At 44.2% G+C, this 14843-nt stretch overlaps 1 protein-coding gene across 2 annotated transcripts in view; it reads right to left on the bottom strand.

Moving 5' to 3' along the window:
- Positions 1–14843, bottom strand: part of CACNA1E (calcium voltage-gated channel subunit alpha1 E) — a 1936751-nt gene that overhangs the window by 31673 nt on the left and 1890235 nt on the right. The gene's annotated exons all lie outside the window — the stretch shown is intronic.

Genomic DNA, 14843 nt, shown 5'->3' with positions numbered 1-14843 from the left:
CTGACGTGTGCGTCTCCCCACTCTGTCGATGCAAACGCAGCTTTCTACCAAGAGAGAGTTTCCCGCCTTCTCAGGAATCCAGGCCCCTACCAGAAGCTTTATTTATTCCACAATCATGCCCCTGCAGAGTGCAGACCCCATGAAATATGGCTCAGGGGGATTGGAAGTCTGTGGTTTGGGGGAGCAGGAGGGAGGACAGGCATTTTGGTGAGAGGTCAGCGCAATCCTACGGCACTAAACGCTCCCTTCCCTTGTATTTTAAGTTGCCCGTCCCTTTCTTCTTTTGTGACTGGTGATGAATGAGTAATTTAATTTCTATAAGCCAGGATATATTAGGGGCTCTCATTTGCAGTACTTGTGGCCGGCATTACGGGCGGGTGGGGGGAGGGGGTGTAAATACTCGTCGCACCGCAGAGGGGAGGCGGGGAGGCGGGAGGGGTTTAAGGGAAAAATATATAATATATCAAAATAAAAGTTTTACCGTACCGCTTTTGGACTCCGGACTCCCGCCGTCCTCTGTTTTGAATTCCTCAGTGCTGTAATCGTCATCAGGTAGGCGGCAGGCAGACAGCCTCCCAGTCAGCCACCCACGCACGCACGGCAGCACAACCATCCTCTTGCTCGTTAACTCAGCCAATCCTGGCGCAGCATAACATCGCCACTGCGCCAGGATTGGCTAACGAGCAGGGCTAATACTGCCCATAATGAGACCCGGCTCCCCCGGGTCTCTGCCTCTGTCACGGCTGGGGGAGGAGGAGGAGGGAAGGGGCTATTGTGTGTATGCGCATGCGTGGGCAAGTCAAAAAAAATGACTTGTCCTAAATGCGCACACACACTGCTGCCTGCCAAGCTGATAACAGTGAATCACACGCTGCCAGCCTGCCACTCACTGCCGCAGGCCCGCCCCCCACACCTTCCGCGATGACGTCCTGATTTGTGTCTCCGGTCCGGTCCGGCCTCAATTATGATGACTGTCCGCTATCAAGTGCTCTCATAATTTTACTTTTTTCACTTTTTGCAGTCTGTCAGAGACACTTGACAGCAGCAGTGACGGTCGTCCATGGCTAGTGGGGCAACGCCCCAACGCCCCAAATGGACGAGCCGCCACTGTCCTATTCAGCACAGAGAGCAGGGTGCAATGTATTTAAAAATAGGACATGCACATTTTTTTAATTTTACATGCCTCGGTAGTGAAAAATTATAAAATTAGTTTTACAGTACAGCAAGGCTTATCTCTCCCATAGGATAAATTTGGTGTTGCCTTACATTTATAAACATAATTTCCAAATGGGAAGAGATGATTCCTTCACGTTTAGTGTCTCTGGAAATACAATTTAAAATCCTAACTTATGGCGACGTCAGATTTTAAATTGCAATTCTGAAAATGCTACTTTTACAAAGTTAGCATTTTCTTTCTTTAGCCATTTGGTGCCTGCAGCCTGTCTTTAGTCACATGACTAGGTGCAGTTGGGCTTTGCGTATTCCTTCTAGACATCCACATACAACGGGAACTTAGGTGTGACTTGATGGGCCATCCCTGGCAGGATGGAAAGGAAGAGCTGGATCTAGCATCACTTACACCTGGACAGGCTGTGTTCTGTCCCCACACAACGGGGTTTATATCTCTTGTCATTAGTTTGGAGCCGGGACACGGAGGGAAAGTCATTGGTGTACTTCAAAGGCATGTCTTTGAAGTCTACCCCTCTTCAAAATCACAACTGACTATAAGAATTGGACCTCAGACACTCCACTTCAGTACACTTCCTTCCTATGGATAGTCTGCCAGGAAGAAGGTCTGTTGTGCTGCTGAAGTACTGCCACTCTGTTGGACTGCACACTGCTGGACTCTGGCTTTGCTGGGCTGACCTGCTACCCTCTTGTTTGGGTGAGAAAGACTGGGCCTGCCTGCTTCTTTTGAACCCAGAGTGACTCTAAGGGCTGGTTGGCTGGCTTCCTGATCTGAAGTCTCAGGAGCATAAAAAAATGTTCAGCCACCATGCTTTTGCACCTAAACTCTGCCATTTGTGAGTATACCCTACCAAGTGGTGCCACTCCAGTCCTGGACCCTTGGAAGTGGGCCTATGGTGCCATCTCCTCGGGTGAGCGGTGCATCCTTGAGCCGAACCTACATCTCCACTGCTGCATGGATTGAGCCGTTCACAAAAGACTCAAATCGTCTCTGCATCATGCAACTTGGGTTTGATGCATGGGCTTCAGTACCACTGCAGTGTGACTCTTCTCAGGAGCAGATAGTCACATCACTCATCCACAGCAGCCTCGATGACAAGCAAGCCCCGTTAATGCGATCTTCGACATCGGCGCAACCAGACCTCGCACTGCAGCCACATTGCATGTCAACACTGATGCATCGCTTTAGCTGTGCGATGCATTATTGACATGGATGCATGCAACACTCCACAACCATGATTTAAGGTACTTTGTTCAGTGGGCCTAACTGGGTCACTGTGGTTGGCCCATGCTCCATCATGCACAGCATGAACCTATGACTTTGTCCCGACCTGGAGCAACTAGATATCCCCAATAGTGCTTCTTGGCGCTATTTGTACTTACAAGTTTAAAATTCAATATCACTGGTTCTACTGATTGGATTTCTGAATTGCCGTTATGGTCTTGTTTTATTTATTAAAATCTACTCTATTTTTCTAACTCTGTTGTGGGCTACATTTTTGGTGTCCCTGATTTGTAGGGCAGCAACCTTGAAGAACAGACACATGTTTACTCAACATTATTGCCTGGATTCAACAGTGTAGAGGGATGCTGCAGAGAGAGAGTGTAAGACATTGGGTTGTTGGTTGATTGGGGTGTGACCCCTGGTCAAGCAGCAACCACAATCCATGTCAGGATAAGACACAAGCAAACCCCAAATGAACCTGTGCTCAACACCTGGTAGCTTGACACAGAGCAGTCAGGCTTAACTTAGTGTAAAGTATTTGCGCAACACTTCAAACAAAAACATGGTAACAATTTCCATAAAAGTATTTATCGAGTGATAGGGAAGTGACCAGTAGCCCTCTCCATAATAATAATCCTGTTTTAACAAACCATACGTTCAGCTGTAAAAAGTCTAAGATGGACGCCTCTTAAAAAGAGTTTTTCGCCGCAGATATGTGTCTTGTGATAATGTGATATTCATGGGAAGATGCATTTTAGCGCTCATGTGACATTTATGAAGAATATTTAGTTCTGCGTTTCGTTATGGTACGTTTGTGGCTATTTTTCACCAGGCGCAGTTGTGAAGGAGGTTGTCTTCATGTAAGTGTTGCGTACTAAAGCCAGATGTATATTTCTTGAATCGTGATTGTTGGTGGCATGTTACCGGCACCACTAGGGAAACTCCATGCATTCTAACTGACTTTTATGTAGTGAAATGATACAGATTCATGTTTTTCTTCGCTATAGAAAGTAAATAGCTCTGCCCATACATATATTTATCGTGGGACGACAAACGGAGGCATGCCTGTGAACTATAATTGGACTAGATGCAGAGGACTACTTTCAACTTTTTTCTTTAATGCCCACAAAAATGTAACATCACTATTATTATGATGGGTGAAGGAGCGGGCTTTTGAACTTCTTTACACACACATCTATTTGAGTCATTTGATAGGTAGATAAGTAGGGTGACAAATGACTATATAGTAGCCCGACTAAGGAACTTCTCTTAATATTTATGTTGCATATCCTTTATTTTCAGTGAAGTACATACCCAAAGTCCTAAGACCAGTGAGATGTCTTTTGATCCTTACAAGTGAGGAATCTATCTTAATGATTATGACACCTGGCGGCTGCTTGTAGGTTTGTATTTACCGTCCATAAAGCTGGTAACATGTAACCAGTATGCACTAGAGTTTCCTGTATGAATAGAGGCGATGTAATGAATAACATTTGGAAAGGTCTTTAGACTTTACTATGATTAAATGAAAGGATTGAGATCAATCACTAGGTGGTGGTTAATTTCATTTTATTCTATTTTTGCACAATATATATTGGTATGGTGACACTGTTTGGAGTCGTGGTGAAGGCGGTTTCGGTTGTGAACACTTTGGTTGGTATCACAGTGGTGTGATTGTTTGAGATGGATATACATGATGTTAGGAGCCATATACAGCACATTGTGCTTTGCATAGTTCTGCATAATTCTAATATGCTTATCTGGATTTTTCATTATCATATTACAGATTTCCTAATGTTACTCTACTGACCGTTGGATTTTCATTAGGCCTTCTGTGCCCTGAGGAAGGTGAAAGTTTCACCGAAATGTGCGTCGGCTGGACTCAATATAAATAAGTAATAGGAGGTTAGCATTGGTGTCTACAACTGATGTACAATCAAGGGACGTTATCATTGAGTGAATAAAATATAATAAATAAAGAATATAACTGATCATGAAGTAATATAGAACAGGAAGGCCTATGTTAGATGACAATTCCCATGGACATTTGATTGCTGTTCAAAGTATATATCTTGACAATTGTTGATCCGAAGAAATAAGGTTTTTGTTGAACAACGTTAGCGGTATTTAGGACTAAGAGGATTCTTGATTTTAAGTCTTGGTTGAATGGAGAACGTGTGGTATGAGTGAATTGGATTTTAGTGTATTAATGGCAGGGTAACAACTAATGAAATGAAGAAACAATGAAAACTGAGTTGATCTGTACTACTTATAAATTATAAGTAGTACAGATCAACTGCACATTGTATAATTTTGTAAAATAAATGATGACATATGGCTATGTAGTAAACATTGGTGACTTACTAAGTAATTTCCAATGGGACTGTGAATTGTAGGGATAGCAGGTGTTATATTTTTATTTTTATTTTAATTATACCCCTGCCCTGCTTTCCTATAAACCAGGGGACCCCTTGTATTTGTTCGAAATCTAGTGTATGACCAAATGTTATCAGATCCAGAAGACAGCAGTCAATTGTTATTATTTCCACTGTTTGAAATAAGAAATCTCCCCCCACCCCTAAATGATTTCCTAGGTGATGTTGTGACAGTTGCCAGAAAGTTATCACTTTCAAATTGATGACTCTTGGTCTTCAAACTGACTGCCACCTCTTCAACGAGAAGCCTGATAGGTTGAGGGATACTGGGCTCTGTATTGTGTGGTATTCTGTTGGTCTGAGGCATGTTAGTATGGAATGTAACTATGTTACTGTTATTCGGTGCAACTGAATCCGCTTGTATGAGAAGATCCTCTTCCGTAGCAAGGTTTTGGAATTTCACCTTTAACTGTGTCGGGCTCCAGCCCAGAACAACGGCACCTTCACCTTTTGAGTCTTCTGCAAAGTCTATGGTGTAAGAAATTGGTTTATTGGTTTGGGGGAGTGGATGGAACCCTACTCCAGCAGCAACCACAATTATTGTCTGAGTGAAACACAAGCAGACCACAAATTAACCTATGCTTACCCTCTGGTAGCTTGGCACAAAGTAGTGAGGCTTAACTTAGCACCAATGTACAAAGTGTGTGTGTTGCACTTCAAACCGTAATCCAGAAAAACAAAAACACAAGAGAAATCCCATACCAATTTAGAAAAATAGAGTAAAATATAATAACTTATTTGAGACCAAAACTATTTTGTAGAACTGGAGATATGCAATTTTAAATGTATATGTGAAAATAGTGCTGAATAGCACAAAGCACCAACTGTGGTTATCTGGTAGTGCCAGACTAAGACAAAGTCCCAAATTCAGACCGAATCCGATGGAGCACAGTCCCAGTAAGACCGCTGAAAAAAATACCTTAAATCCTGGTTGCGGAGCGTGTGAGGTTCTTTGTCAAAGATATATTGTGCAGCGGAAGTTCCGGGGAGAGGCAGAGCTGCAATGTGAGGTCCTGCATCAAGGATGTGTTGCGCTGCGGTGGTTCTGAGGAGCTGCAGGGCTACAATGCAACGTCCTGCAGTGACAATGTGTCAAGTAGCTGCCGTTTCAATTAACTGCGGGGTTGTTATGCATCAAGCATCCTTTAACCCCTTCGATGCTGATGACGAGCTCAGCTCGTCATCAGCCACGGGGGGCGTGTGCGGATGACGAGCTGAGCTCGTCATCTAACGCGGCTTTTTGAAAAAAGCCGCGTAGTGCGAAAATTACTACAGCAGCGATGAGGTTAGGCAGTGGTGGTTGGACGGAGTTGCGGGCTGCAATGCTGGGTCCTGCAACAAAAGATGCACTGCGCAGCGGCGGTTATAAAAGGTGATGCATCTCACTGCGTTGGTTCTGCTAGGGCCCCAGCTGGGCTGGTTGGGCAGCTTTAGGCACACTTTCAAAGGTCCAGCACTGGGATGGCATAACTTGCGAGGGGCAGAACTTACAGTTGTCTGGCTGCTTCTCCAAACATGAGGATGGTGGGGCTCTCTATTGTATAGTGTGAAGTGGTTCTTTATGTGCCCAGGACTTGACACAGTGTTATGTTGAGCATTATGCTTTCTTCTGTGGCTCTCTGTATCTTTCTTTTTTGGGTGCCCATTAACCTTTCAGCTACAGGAATGGATGTGATGACACAAAAGTGTTATCCTGCGGTGTTCAAGGGCTAGGTGGCATCAAGAAGCCTTTGACTTCTCTCCTTGTTAAAGTTTGTCCAGTGTCTGATTTCAGGGTTTTTGAAATCCCCATTTAGTGAAGATGTCATCTAGAGTTCAAATTACTTTCTCATCCCCTATCATCTTGCCCAGCAGTAACACTAGGGGGTACTTTCCAGTGCAAAGGGGACCAAAGTCGTTGACTGCTATGCGCTCCCACTCATTCTCTGATAGTTTTGACATTGTTAGCTGTAGTTGCTTTCATGCTGAGGACAGCACATGCACATGTGGCATGCCCGCAGCTCTGCCAGGGCCATGTCATCTAGTTTTGGAAAACAAAGCCTCTGCCATTGCACTTGTCTGGTGTAGACAATTCCTCTGTGCCCCTCATGTGCTAGTTCTATGGCCTGCTTCTGTAGGTTCTTGGGGATCACGATTCGTGTCCCTGTCAGTAAGATTGCTTCTTGGGTCATTGCAAGATCTTTTTGGATACTGTGGAATTTCTCTGAGTCACCTTCGCACTTATTGCTGTGTTTCCACTTTTGCCTCTGTATTACATATTTAACTAACTGCAGGTCTCCTCGCGCTTTGTTACAGCAGCTACCTAAGTAATTGACAGTGCCGGGGGCATGCTTGTGTGTAATATGAAGTGGAGATATTACTCTGCAATGGACAGGTTTGGTCTCATAAAATGTATCGAGAAGTAGTCAGTGGCAAGTTTGTTCTCTTGTGGCTAGTGGACAATTGGGTAGTCATATTCCTGTAAGCGTATCCCTCATAGTTCAATCCTTGAAGGCACTTTTGTTTTGGGGTTGCCAAAAATTGTTAATATGGCCTGATTGACTGTTACAATGGTGAATTGCTTGCTGTAAAGGAATATGTGGAAGTGTTTGCAGCTCCAGACAAATGCAAGGCTCTCTTTTTCTACTTGTAAGTATCCCCTTTCTGTGTATGAAAGGCCCTTGCTGGCGTATGCCACTGTTTGTGACAATCTGAAGTCCAAGTTTTGTTTTGTTAGGTTGTGGAGGGATGCACTAATGGTGGCATAGTGTTGATGTACCTGGTGCACTATCTCGCCATGCCCAAGAAAGATCATAGCATGGTCACATTTTGTGGCAGGATAGTAGTGGTATAGGCCTTGACTTTGGGTCTGGCATCATGCTTTCCTTCAAGAATATGTGGCTAAAGAATTTCAGTTTGGTTTTGTGAAATTTGCATTCATCTACCTTGAGTGTGAGTCCTGCCTCTACGAGAAGCTGCTATGAACAAAGGAGAGAGCAAGGAAGGGAAGGGAGTACATCCTCTTCCCCACACTATAATTGAATTTAACAACTTGGATGGCCCTGTAGGTTTATCCTTGAAAAACTTCAGACCTTATATTATGTACGAGAGTGCAGGAAACCATTCTGGCTATTAAAAGAACCCTCACCCACCAACCTAGTTGGTGGCATGCTTCATCATTGAGTTCCCAGCTAGGCTTCCGAATGGAACCCAGCTGTGCTGCAACACCTAATTACAGTGGAGCAGGATTGTTGGTGATAATGTGAGTGTGATAAAGTGTCTTCCAAAGAAGTGATGTAGTTAAAAATGTCTCTCAGGTGAAGCTGACATGCTCTGGAGCACTGCGCCATGTGGTTCTTGGGTTGCTCCTAATGTTAGAATGTCATATAGTTGAACACATTTGGTACTGGCTTGATGACTCGGCGAATGACATCTTTGAAGATCTTGGCTCTGAGGAGATGCCGAAGCTCAGTTGCTGGTATCAGAAAAGTCCAAGGTGTGTGGAGAATTTCGTGATGTATCTGCATCTATCATAATGTTCTGTTTGGTGGTACCACTTGTTCACGTCAAGCTTAGAGAAGACTTTTGCTCCATTTGACTGGGGTGTCGCCCTCGTTCTATCGCTTTATTTGGCTGACACATGCGACACAGATCTGAACATCTCATTCTTTTGTCATTCTTTGGTACTACTACTATTGGCAAGACCCATGGGTTGGGGCACTGGAGGTTTCCATGATGTATAGTTTAAGCAGGACTTCCTTCAGTTTTCCTAGTCTGTGAAATATCTTGGGGAATTTTGGAGTTATTCCTAGGTTGGTTTGTATGTGATAGTTGATTGAGATCAGTCCTGTTTCTGCTGCTGCCCGCAAAACTGAAGAATGCGTCTGATGATATCCCTTGTAGCAGATGTCTGGTGGTTTCAACTGTTGTTGTCTAGTGTCATACCATCGCTTTTAATAACCCGTGTCTGTGTCATGACTTGCACATGTCCCATGTATATACTTGGACATCTAACTGGTTTAGGTCTGGGATCGGTTCTCTGAATTTGTCGAATTGCATGATGGATGCATCACTGTTGATGATTAAAGGTATTGAGTGATTATTCATGCTAGATGGACTACTGGACGTTTGCTCGCTTCAGGTTGTATATCCCAAACTTGCTGCAGTTTCTAGTCACAGTACGTTGGTTGTGGGCCTTTGTCCTTCTAGAACATAGACGTTAGAGGACTGACTATCTGAGGATCGTTTTGAATTTTCCAGTGCACTTCAGGTGCTTCCTCCCACCTGATGTGCAGCCTTTCTGTCAGGTTTCTGCTAGGTGCTCCTGGTGTTGCAGGCATGCTAGTTCTTGTATTCCTACTACATTCACAGTCACATCGCTGTCCACCATGAGTTTTACTGCTTTGTCGCCTATTTTCAGGTTGAGGATAGTTATAGGAGTCTCCTACCGATATCATGAAGAGTTAGCCGTCGTCATCACTATCACTGGATAGTGACCGGGTTGATTGGATGTATGCCGATGTGGAAGGACTTAATTTGGACATGGACTCCATGTTCCGCACATGATGCCTCACCTTGTCTTTCAACCGGTGACAGCTTGTTTCTTCTGGTTTCTTTTCATCGTGTGAAGGTCACACTTCCTTTTCTTGTCCTGCGCTCAACTGAAGGACTAGAAGTGATTCTCTTTCCCACATTCTTTGCATGTTTGTCCAAGAGCAGGGCACTTTCCTTCATGGGATAAGGTTCAATCACATCTATAACACTCTAGCCTTGGTCCGTTTGACTTATATCTGTCTTTGCTTGCCTTGTGCTGCTCTTCACCACAAGTACTGTATCTTTTGTCAGTGGTTCCTGCTTTCATTGCAGCTACTTGTCTATCAGCACTGAGTAAGTAATTAAAGAGTATGTAGAGTGCATGAATGCCGAAGGCATCTTGGCTCTGGGGAATGTGGAGAAATGAAACAAAACCAGGAGGATATCCTGTCACTCCTGAGAAGGGAAGAGACGGGTTTTAACCAAGCTCCTAAACTGAGATCTGGAGGATTGGAGCGTGATGTTGAGTGGTAGCTCATTACAGAACGTGGATGCTTAACATGAGAGACATCTGCCTCCCCATCTTGCCTTATTGATTTTAGGAACGGGGACCAAAGCTTTCTCAGCCGATCTTAGTGTTTGGCAGGGGGTTTACAATTGGAATAGTTTATGATAATCCATTGGCCCTCCTCCACACAAGGCTTTGTGAACCAGACAGAGTGCCTTAAACTCTGTACGCTGCTTGACTGAAAGCTAGTGGAGATTCCTAATAGCACCAGAAATATAATTATATTTCGGGATATTCAGTAAGGTTCGAGCTGCAGTGTTCTGTAAACATTGCAGTTTTGATAGTTGACATTTGCCAGCGACAAGGTACAGGGCGTTGCAGTAGTCTATTCGGGAAAGAATAGGGGCTACCACCACTGTTTTTCTCAGCTCCAGAGGAAGAAATGGTAAGATTTTACACAGTATTTAGAAAACAAAGTAGCAGGCCGATGTCACTTGGTTAATCTGCCCTGAGAGGTTGAGCTAGACATCACATAGAATGCCTAGATTTCTCATTTTGTCTACTCGGACCGTACAGACTCCTGCCACTGCCGGCCACCATTCTTTATTCCAAATAGGAGGACAGTTTCGAAATTCCCAGCACACCCTCTGTTCTTTGGCTGTTAGAAAAGAGGTGGGAAGTGTTAGCGCAGTGTCCCTAATTCCTATTGCTCCAGCCGTTGCGTAAATACTGTATGATTGACTGTATTGAACGCAGCTGATAGGTCAAGTAGAATAAGGACAGCTTTGCTGCCCCATCAATTGCCAACGGATTTCCTCTGTGGCCATGATTAGTGCAGACTTAGTCAAGTGGCCAGATTTAAAGCCCTCTTGGGTGGAATCTAGAAGATTGTTGGTATTCAGGAAGTCAATTAGCTCCGAGTTACTGGTGGCTTTTTCCAAAATGTTGGCTGCTAAGGGCAAGCAGGAGATTGGGCGATAGTTTGTTACTTTGAGTGGATCAAGGGAAGGTTTCTTTAGGATGGGTCTGATACAGGCTTTCTTCGAAGAAACCGGGAAATCACCAGTCCTGATAACATTGTCCAGGAGGGGGACCAAGAAGACACTAACTTTATTAGAGACACCATGAATAATGTCCTGCGGGCATGGATCGGTCGGGGATCCTGACTTAGTGGCCAGTAACAGGACATTAACTGTGTCCACTGTCATTGGCGCAAAGCTAGACAGGTGCCTAGTGATATATGAAACGTCTTCTGTAAATTGCGCCTGTGAAGTGGCAGGGCCAGAGCCCTGATCCTCTAGTTCCTCATATATTGTTTGAACTTTTGACTGAAAGAAAGTAGCCATTTTGTCACAGAGAACTTGGTCAGAGGCAAATAGGTTCCCCTGTTGGAGCTGTTGGAGCTTAGATAAGGCAGTGACAGCTCTTTGGCGGAATTCTTTTCCCCCTGTATTTTATTAGTAGAAGAGATCTTTTTGGCCCTAATGATGGCTTCTTTATATTCGGTTAGTGCATAGTTATAATTATTTTTACCCACCACACTGTACATGCACGTTATTAGCGTCTGCATCTAGATTTTAAGGTTTTCAGCTCCAGATTGTACCATGGGGCACAGGGTATATGCCTTTGTTGTTTGACTATTTTTGTATGGGGCCAATTGATTCATGGCTGACTTAGTCCAGTTGTCATAGCTATCGGCCGTCATGTAGGAGTCTGATACTAAGGTCAGCATGATGTTGTCAAGCATGTCGATAAGGGCATCAGACTTGATTTTACACCAGGACCGTGCTTTAGTCAGGGGTGGTTGAGATACCAGTGATACGTGATTGTTCCTATCTGGTAGATTAAAGAAAATTACCATATGGACAGTCCATATCAGCGGCAATATTCTATTTATCCCAATAGAGAGGTTGTTTGTAAAAAATCCCATCCAACAAGTGGAGTTCCTTGTGAGTGGGTCCTGCAACTATCTGTGTCAATCCGAAACGCTCCAGATTTTCTAACAATGTAGAGGTAGATGAGTTTTTAACGTGTTCCAAATGAAAATTGAAATCCCCTAATATTGTGAAGGTGGGGGGGTACAGGCAGGACTCAATAAAGGATTGTAGGCCTTGGATAAATAGGGATTTAGGCCCAGGTTGCCTATAGAGGAGGAGCAGGCCAGAGAAGGATACTGCATTTCTTGTTTTAATGTTAAATGTCATGGCTTCGGCTCCAGGTAGCAGTATGGGCTCAAAAGTAAGCTTGAACTCAGCCCTGTAAATAATGGCAATCCCACCACCCATTTGTCCAGACCTGGGTAGGCTGGCTAACGAACATCCACCTGGCAGCACCGGCACCCAGTCAGATTCAGACATGGCAGTCGCCCATGTTTCCATGAGAAAAACCATGTCAGGATCAGATGTTTGCAGCAGGCGTTCTAGCTCCCATTTATGTTTGATAACTGTTCTTGCATTAAGCATAATAGCAGTTATTGAACCTCTCTTTGATTGTGGTACATTTATATCCTCTGTAGAGGCAAACAATGAAGGGACAGAAGGGGTAAAGCAATTGTTCACTTCCAGGGGAACTTTCACTAGATACACAGTCTCCTTGGGACAACTAGAGGCAGGGGTGGTGGCAGGGAAATTGCTGGTGAAGAGTGAATAGTTGCAACGGGAGCAGAGCAAGGTGTTGTTTATATCACCGACTACTAAAGCGGTGTTGCCATTGTTTGAAGCCATTAGCTGTTCCCTGATATAGGTTAAATTAGAAAACAGACAGGGGTCCTGGCGCATTACGGGCACTAACGGGCTTGCCTTTGACTTACCGGCTTCACGCCCGCTGCGCACGTCCATTGCTTGGACGCATCAGCATTCTATTTTTATCCACCCTTGTGCGTCAGCCACTAGCATGCTGACCTGTGTTGGTGCGGGCCCACTCTTACATATGGGCACCGCAGGTCAGGTGCAGGACTGCAAGACTACACAAGCTATCGAAAGTATGGCGTCCTGGGCTTAGGCGACACTGCAAGGTGCAGGTAAATCCAGTTAACAACTAAAGGTTTTTAAAACAAAGCTTACGCCGCGCTGGAGAAATTGAAAGCAGGCTCAGCTTGCTCTTCAGCTCTTACCACTGCTAACATCTTGTCTAGGATGTGCTTTTCTGTGAGCATCCATCTCTGGAATGAGTCAGACTGGCACCCCTTCATTATCATGTTCGCATGGCCGCTCTCTCCTCGAATTCACTGAATCTGCAGTGCTTACGACGTACTTCCAAACACTACATAAATTAGTTCAATGCTTCTCCTGGTTGTTGAGCCTTGCTAAAGGCATATTTCTCATAGTCTACATTGGGTGTCTGGTCAAATTTCTTGTAGCTCGCTTCGGTCCCTTTCTTCTCAGGCAGAGTGATGCCCGCTGGAGTGAGTTTGGCTTTCACTTTGCACTGGATGGCTTCTGGAGAGTGAGAGATTGGATGCTTGGTACCACCAAGGGAGTAATTGAATGGCTTGTTGGGATACTGCTAACTTGTTCTCCCAACTTCATTTCTGGTTCCATTTATCCTCCAGGCATTGCTGTAATGGCCTCATGTGTAGTCTGGCTTTAAACGCTGTTAAGATCCATGATGCCATTGATCCCAGTAATAAGAAAATCTGGCTTGCCATTTGATGAAGCGTTTGTTTCAGACTGTGACTTTTCTGCTGTATAGATTAGAGTCTCTCCAGCGAAGGAAATACTTTTGCGACTATGGTATCTAATTGTTCTCCCAAGTAGTGAATCGTTGCGCTGGCATAATTGTCGACTTCTGAAAGTCGATTTTAAACCCAAGGTTCTGCAAGACCTTTGTTGCCAAATGAAAGTGATTGCTTGCTAGACCTTGAGATGAGGCTTTTATTAACGAGTTGTCCAGAAATAGATAACCGCAAATCTTTTATTTTTGTAGATGAGCAGCTACCACTTCAAAAATGTTCAAGGAGCTGCGAGGAGCTGATTGCAGGCTGAAGGGAAGACCATTCAATTGTTAGTGATGTTCTCATACCACAAATCTTAAAATGTATGATCCGAATGCGTAAATAAACGTTTTCATGATCCATTATTCATATCAAGCCCCTTAATGTACTTAGGAGAAAACTTGGTGCAAGGCCAACATTCTGAATCTTTCTTTCTTTATCAATTTGTTTGTTAGTCTCAGATCAAGAAAGAGTCTTTTGGACCTTTCTCTTGCACCGGAAAGCACTGGATATAAATTCCTGTTCCTTTTTGGTAAGAAGGTACTTCCTCCACTGCTTCTTTTTGAAGTAGGGTGTTTACTTCCTTGCAAAGCAAGTCTCGATGAAAATCAAAAGAATTCTTATGAGGTAGTGTAGGTGGAGGAGAGTTGAACTTGAGAGAATATCCATTCTTAACAATATTCAAGACCTAATTTTCGTTTGCTATATTTTGCCGCTCTTGGAAATGTTTCCTCCACCTGAAAACTGACAGAAAGGAGGAAAGGGAAGTCCATTGTTTTATTGGGGTTTCCCTGCAGTGGCTCGTGTTTGGTAGCCTGCTTTGCCTCTACAGGGATTTCTGGGGTGGTGAGACCGCCTTTGCTGCTGCTGTTGTTGCTGGTGTTGAGGCAGCCATTGATGGATTTGAACCATATGTATGAAATACCTCTGGTCATAGGGTTTGTAGCATCTTCTGAATTCTTTTTTCTTATCTAGACCTACCACCTTTGGTGCGTCTTATTCGGTTTTTATTCGGGCCACCTTATCTGCATAAGATCCAAAGAGGAAATTTCCCTAAAAAAGGAGAGTGGCGATTCTCTGATGGGCTTCAGGTTTTAAACCTGTCAGCCTCAACCAGGCATTGCGTCTGAGGCACATTTTATGGCAATATCCAGGGGCAGATAGATCAGAAGCTTAAGAAGTCAGAGACTAGACTTGCATTTCTGTGACCTAATTATCAGCAGACTAGGACTCGTGTCCCCAGAAAAAAGCTGTATGGATGAG

Source organism: Lissotriton vulgaris, chromosome 1_1, assembly GCF_964263255.1.
Source record: "Lissotriton vulgaris chromosome 1_1, aLisVul1.2, whole genome shotgun sequence".
Lineage (NCBI taxonomy): Eukaryota > Metazoa > Chordata > Amphibia > Caudata > Salamandridae > Lissotriton > Lissotriton vulgaris.
The sequence above is the reverse complement of the archived record's forward strand: the minus strand, read 5'-3'. Positions and strand labels throughout refer to the sequence as shown.